This window comes from Chionomys nivalis, chromosome 6 (genome assembly GCF_950005125.1).
Source record: "Chionomys nivalis chromosome 6, mChiNiv1.1, whole genome shotgun sequence".
NCBI classification, from domain to species: domain Eukaryota; kingdom Metazoa; phylum Chordata; class Mammalia; order Rodentia; family Cricetidae; genus Chionomys; species Chionomys nivalis.
The window spans coordinates 14,559,098-14,566,820 of NC_080091.1; positions in this window are offsets into that span (position 1 = coordinate 14,559,098).

Below are 7,723 nucleotides of genomic sequence, written 5' to 3' on the forward strand. Positions count from 1 at the left end.
TGCCCTCTTCTGGCCTGCAGACATACACACAGACAGAATATTGTATACATAATAAATAAATATTTTTTAAAAATAAAATGTTTTAAGAGCTTAGGACTTTTCATGACATTGAGACACATCTGTTCCTGGTAGCACCAATCTTCTTCAAGAGGAAGATGGGCATTGAAGAGGTTCCTTATGGAATTTGTTAGTCATTTGGGCAAGAAACTGTTCTTGCCTGGACTGCTTAAAAGTATGCTATATGAACTGGACATGCAGGACCCACAGAAAAATGACTACTGAACTTGCCTAAAGAAGGTAAGACAGTCCTTCAGTGTTACTGCTTCATGAAAGAGTCTGCCAGACATTCTGTAGGATACAGAAGAAAGTGACTGACAAACAGTTCCACTTCTTGTTTTTGAAATTTCTTGCTTCACAGAAAAGTCTGCTGGATACTATGGGCCTGTAGGCTGAAAATGGATGCCCCGATGTTACAGAAGAATTTTGGGTGACTGTCCAGGCAGTGAGATGTCTCTGTCAATTCTAGAGTTTTGGAAGTAAATTACAATGCACTTCCTGTTAACTTAGGTAATAGTATATCCTCCTGGGGTCTTTGATGGAGTTGAAGAATAGATAGTTATAATTATGGTTTTTCTTACTTATGATAAAAGACGAAGTAGATATAAATATTGTAACTGTAGTTCTTGTCTGATACCTGTTTTGTTATATGTAATCTTGTAAAACCTTCCTTTTCATTTAGACAGAAAAGGGGAGGTGATGTGGGAGGTGATGTATGTGTAAATATGTTTTATTGCCATTGGTTAATAAAGAAGATGCTTTTGTCCAATGGCTTAACAGGATATAACCAGACTGGAAGATATATAGCCAATGAGACACCATGTAACCGCCAGAGGAGGAAGATGTGAGCTATTAGCCAGAACGTTGCCAGTAGGCCACAAGCATTGCAGTAAAATATAAAATAATAGGAATAGGTGAATTTAAGATGTAAGAGTTATTAAAAATATGCTTAAGCTATTGGCCAAACAGTATTGCAAATAATATAGTTTCTGATTATTTCAGGTCAGAGAGGCTGGGAACAAATGAACAGCCTCTGCCAACATACCACTGGGTTAATATTAATTCTGTCTGCCGGGCGGTGGTGGCATACGCCTTTAATCCCAGCACTCAGGAGGCAGAGGCAGGCGGATCTCTGTGAGTTCGAGGCCAGCCTGGTCTACAAGAGCTAGTTCCAGGACAGGAACCAAAAAGCTATGGAGAAACCCTGTCTCGAAAATAAAAAAAAAAAATTAATTCTGCCTAAACACTTTAATATCAATTTTGATCAGATAAATATTTATACCCTCATACTTCCAACTCATCATTCCTGACTTGACAAAAATACCCTGAATTCCTTGTGAGCTTGTATATCAAGGATGCCTTTGAGTGTTGTAATCTATATTTTTATCTTAGCCTATATGCCTATCCAGTGCTCTCCAAAAACCACATTATGATATAATTTACTTGCTGTAGAATATTCATTTACATGGAATATATGTCATTGTGATTCACTTAATAAACAAGCTACTGGACAATAGCTGAACAGGATAAAGTTAGGTGGGAAAGCCAAACTGAGAATGATGGGAAAGAGAAGGGCAGAGTTGGAGTTGCCAGCCAGATACCAAGGGAGCAGGAGATAAATGTGCCATGTTAATAAAGGTACTGCCACATGGCAGAGGATAAATAAGGAATATGGATTAACTTAAAATGTCAGCGTTAGTTAGTAATAAGCCTGAGCTATTGGCTGAGCATTTATAAGTAATATTAAGCTTCCTAGTCAATTATTAGGAAAACAGCTACCAGGTGGGAGAGAAGCATCCCTTTACATATGGCACCCATATGGCAAGAATTTCCACATAAAATATGAGAAAGTTTTAAAAAGGATTCTAAACACACAAAAATGGAATCAAACTTGGCTTCTTGGCAACCGCTTTTTCTAAACAGGCTGTTTGCTGTCAGTGAGCAGAGGCACAGTTCATTTTAGAGATGACTGCCTGACCCAGAAACTTCCCAGAGTTGGGGTGATAAATGTGGATTGCTGGTACCTCTGCCATGAAGCTAGGTTCTCGCAACCTAGGTGAACCTAGCTTACCTAGGGTGGAACCAGTCACCAAAGCCACTGCTTTGTTCATAGCCATACTACTTAGCATTTTGAGACTCATGGTTAGGAAAGATAGGGATATACAGTAAAGACAGATTCAGACAAACTGCCTCCCAAAAATACCTCTAAATAGGTTATGTTCTCTTTAAAAATATATGTAGGATTGGGAGAGAAAAGAAATAGGGTAGAAAAATGTTTTTAAAAATGGAGTAATAAAAATATAATAAGCCACATAAAGATGGAAATTACACAGAGAGTCTGGATTATGTATATTATTGTATTGTCTTTAAATTTCTGGGCTTCTAAAAGATCCTGTGTTATAAAAACTGCTGTATTAAACCAACCTATATATTTAAAAATTATCTTGACCTCAAAATTTAAGTCAAAAGATATGTTACTTTGGGGAAGAGGTTCTGCTTTTATTTCCACAGGAAATGAGAGGCTTGTGTTGAGAAAAATCAGGTTTGACTGAGGAAGAACCCCTGAAAAATCTCTGATGGGAATGGATGACCCAGATGTCTCAGAGCATCTGTGTTGCAGGTTCCTCTGAGCTCTGCATTCAGAACAACTTCAAGCTGCTGGCTGAGGAGATCCAACATCACAGAATACTCTAGGCAAGACTTAATCATCTATAATAGTCAAACTTATAGTCTTGTTAGGTATATTTTCAAACTCATACACAGATATATTTATATTTATGGTTTTCAAACACTTTAAAGTAGTACAGAATGTGGCATTTAATATGTTTAATAACATAAGGCTTTTCATGACAGTGAGACATGCCTGCTCCTGGCAGCACCGCTCTACTTTAGAGAAGATGATGGGCATTAAAGAAACTTCATATGGAGTTTGCTTTATTAGTGGCAAAGGTTAACCAGTGGGCAAGAAACTGCCTTTGCCTCAACTGCTAACAGTATGCTCTCCAAATTGAACAGGCAGACACAAAAGAAAGTGACTGTTGAGCTTTGCCCAGACAAGGTAGGACAGACTTTCAGAATTCCCTGATTCACAGGAAAGTCTGTCAGATATTCTAGGCCTGTAGGCCAGAGTTGGATACCCCAACATTGCAGAGGAATATTGTGTGACTGTCCAGACAGTGAGATATCATTAGGTAACATTTTACCATTCTGATGTCTCCGATGGAGTTGAAGACGAGATAGTTATAATTTTCCTTAGTCATGATAAAAATGTAAATTAGATGTAAAACTTTAGATTCACTAAGATAAGATAGAAAACTGAATATTGTCTCTAATTTTGCCAAATCCAAATGGACTAGAAATTGTAATTATAATTTTTACTTGATAATTGTTTTTATTGTACGTAAGTTTACTATGTTAAATGTAGGGTAAAAGTGACGCCAAAGAAACTCACTCTGGCTCTGAACTCAGAATCAGTGAAAGAAGCACACACAGGATCTGAAACCAGAGTCAATTCTGCCCCTGACCTACTGAAACATAAAACCAATCAACCTCTGAGCAGGAAACCAACCAATCCCTCAGCACCCTGACTCTGAACCCAGTAAAAGAAAAACACTCTGGATCTGAGACCTCACCTAGTGAAAGAAATACTTTATCCCTGAACCCAGAACCAAAGAAATATGCTCTGACCCCAAAACCAGTGCCAAAGAAACACACTTTGTCCCTAGAATCAGAGGCAGTGAAAGATTATGCCCTCGCCCTGGAATTAGAGCCAAAAGATTAAAAAGTACCAGTGTGTGTGTGTGTGGAGGGGGGAACACAATTTGTCCCTGAAATCAGAGTCATCTCTGTTCCTGAACAACTGACAAACAAAACCAACCAATCCCTGAGCAGGAAACCAACCAATCCCTGAACACCTTAACCCTAGGTCCAGAGTCAGTCAAAGAAACACACCCTGGATCAGAGACCTGAGCCAGTGAAAGAAACACTTTAGCCCTGAACCCAGAACCAAAGAAATATGCACTGACTCTGAAACCAGTGCCAAAGAAACACACTTTGTCCCTAGAATCAGAGCCAGTGAAAGAAACATTTCCTGGCCCCAAGTTTAGGGATAAAAGACTAAAAAGGACAACTGAAAGAAGAAGTTTGGCCCTGAAATTATAACCATCTGCTCCTGACGATCTAAACTAACCAATTCATGAACAGGGAAAACTAACCAGCCCCTGTGCAAAAACCAACCAAACAAAAAACCTTCTCCCTGGGAAAACTTCACCCCTAAGAAGCCCTATATAAGCCCCTCTGCCTGTTCAGTTGCTGGCTATCTTTCAGCACCTGACTCATGGACTCCTCTTTCCTAAATAAATCTCTTTCTCAGAGGAGTCTTGAGTGAAGATCTTCATTCAATGGCATAGAATAGAAGATCCTTGCTGAGACATTCATTAGGGGACTGAGCTGAAAAACCTTGCTGAGAAGCTCCCTTAGGGGGGCTGAGCAAGGCTGAGCAGAACAGAAGGACAGAAAAACCTTGCTGGGACATTCCCTTAGAGGGGCTAAGCAAGGCTCCCTTTGGTGGGGGGAGGGGCTGAGCAAGGCAAAACAGAAGAACAGAATAACCTTTCTGGGATGTTCCCTTAGGGAAGCAGAAAAAGTAACTTTGTACCTGAGCAGCAAGAGATTGCTACATTTCTGCAGGGGCTTCCCTTTTAGCAGAGCTGTAGCAGAAGTAACATCTTGGGCACAAGAAGAAGCTGATAGGTCTGTAGGACATTCCCTTAAGTGAACAGCTCAGAGGTCAGCTGTAGCAGCTCTCTAGAAGTGCAGAATTGCTATATCCTATGGGGAGTCCATCCCCCACTGCACCCCAACTTCAGGTAGCCTGGCTTCCTCACAAGTCAGGACAGCTTTCCCTCCAGGTGGCTATTGTGGCTCCAGCCTCCAGCTGCATCTCTACCCCTACAGAGGTGTCCTATTGCAGCTCTAAATATAGTCTGGCTTCCTGATAAATCAGGATATCTTTGCAGCTCCAGACCACTGGTAACATACATACTTGCTTACATTAAAGTTAAAACTTTCCTTTTTAATTATACAAAAAAGGGGAAATGCTGTGGAATATTCTTTTACACTGGTTGAATATATGTCATTGTGATTGCTTTAGTAAAAAAGGTGACTGACTTATAGCTGATCATGATAAAGTTAGGTGGGAAAGCCAAACTGAGAATGATGGGAAAGAGAAGGGTGGAGTCAGGAGTTGTCAGCAGACACAGAGAGCAGGAGATGAATGTGTCATACTAATAAGGGTACTGCCACATAACAGAGTGTAAATAAGGAATATGGGTTAACTTAAAACATCAGAGCTAGTTAGTAATAAGCCTAAGCTATTGGCTGAGCATTTATAAGTAACATTAAGCCTCCAAGTCAAGTATTTGGGAAGCTGCTATGGGGCATTTAGGAGCAAGTGGGTAAGAGTCCATTTACACTTCCCAGGAGAAAAAAAAATTCTTAGAGATCCTTTGAACAATGCCACTTCAGTAGGCACCAAAGCTGAGTTTGTGACAGAGACTAGTCTGAAATCCCAGTTGCATGGGAGTCTGAGGCAGGAGAACCACAAAAATTCAAGTCTTGCTTGATAGAGCTAGTTTAAACCTAGCCTGAGTAAACTATTGAGATCCTATCTCAAACAGAATTGAGAAAAGGATTGGGGATATAACTTAGTGATAGAGTGCTTGCCTATTTATATGAAACCCACATTTAGTGACTATATTGAGAGCATTTTTAATAAACTAATTTTACTTCATACTGACTTGTCCTGCTAGAGGCCAGGGGAGTATACAGCAGATGACAACTAGTGTTCAATGGGTCAACCTACCAGGTGGATAACTCTCTAATGGGGAGCCCCACTTGGAAAAGACTGTGGGATCACTGACTGTAAATGACTGTTTCTGTCTGTAGCTTTTCTCATGTGCCACTATGAGTATCTCCCCCACTGCTTGTGTGTTTATCTCTGCTCTCTGGAAATGCCTAAACACATCCTTGATCTGGAAGGGAGGATAGCTTGAACTCAGAACTTCCTCTCTCCAGCCTTCGACTTTAACTCAGGATGTTGTGGAGGCTGCTGCAAAGTCATGGCATGTTGTTCCTTCTTGTGAGCATACAGGTGGCCATCATGATGCATCTGTCATGGAGGGACTTCCAAAGGCTCAATAAACTAGTTGTTTAAGATAAGGGGCTAACATTATTATCACCCTTTTGACATCTGTAGTACCTCAGCTCAGTCACCTGCCTGGTATCCCTATAGCTGCAGAGGGTCTCCCCCACTTCAAGCTCTGCTCCACTGCCAGCAGTCACCCTGAGCATCCGTGGTGGCATCCATCTTGCTGGAAACAGAACATTTAACGGGCAAAGCTACAGAATGTCGAGGTGCCTTGTGTGATGCAGAGTGGTATTGTTAGTTCTTACATGATGTGGTCCTCCTGCCAGAAACTGACCACAATCTGTATGTGGGTATACTAGCTATTTTTCTATCGCTGTGACGAAACAGTAGGATCAATGCCACATATAGAAGGGTTTGTTTGTGTTACAAATAGTTCGAGAAGGGTAAGAATTTGTCATGTCGGGGAAGCATGACGGCAAGCAACAGATACGACACCTGAATCAGAAACTGAGTGCTTACATCTTGAACTGCAAGCAGGAAACAGAGAGCTGACTTGAAATGGCCCTTTAAACTCTCAAAACCCACCTCTGGTGACATTGTTCCTGCAACAAAAGCCACAACTCCCAACCCTCCTAAACTGTGCCATGAATTGAGGACCAAATATTCAAACATTTGAAATTATGGAGGACATTCTCATTTATAACACCAGAGTAGGTGGCTCCCAGGAACCCTGGCCATGCTGCTGTCGCCATGAACAAGTTATGGTATAGCCTTCATTACCTGCAGTACTTGGGTCTCAGTGCTTGCTTGAGCAGTATCTGTATGAATGGCTTCTCAGTGAATACTGGAACTAGAGTGGAGACCTTATTATCAACTTAGAGCTGGTTGGAATAAAGACCTCTCTCTAACCTCCACAGATACATGACCATAGACAGAGTAACAAGAAAAAGCCCCACAGATAGGACTTCCTGGTCTACAACTGAATTCTCGAACAGAAGGAAAGGGTGAACTGATTAACATACCAATTGCTAACTTGACAGGTGAGCCCTCTCTCCATCAACATCTTTGTGGTTTTGGGGACTGATACTCATGTCTTCTGGCTGTCTCTATACCCACATGGTTCCTCTTGGGTCTTCCAGCAAGGAGCTCCTGCCCCCAGCTTGACCTGGTCCTCTGCTGCTGGTGGCCAACCACACTCAACTCTGGTTCTGACTGTTTCTCCACCCTCCCTCTCATGAAGCTGCAGGTTGAATTCTCTGGCCCTCTTCTCCTCACCACTCTCAGAGGGATGTGGGGGAACTGAATTAGTCTACCGCTATGTCAAGGACAGAGATTTCTCATTAGTAGACCGGAACTGGGCTTATCTAGACCTCAAAGGTGGGGAAGGCTCTTTCTAAGTTTCAGGAGTCAGGTCTTTTGGCTGAATTTGATGTCAAGATTTATTATTTGAGACAGGTTAGCCTTAGGTGTCCTGGAACTCACAGAGATCCGCCTGCCTTCGCCTATCAAGAGTATTAA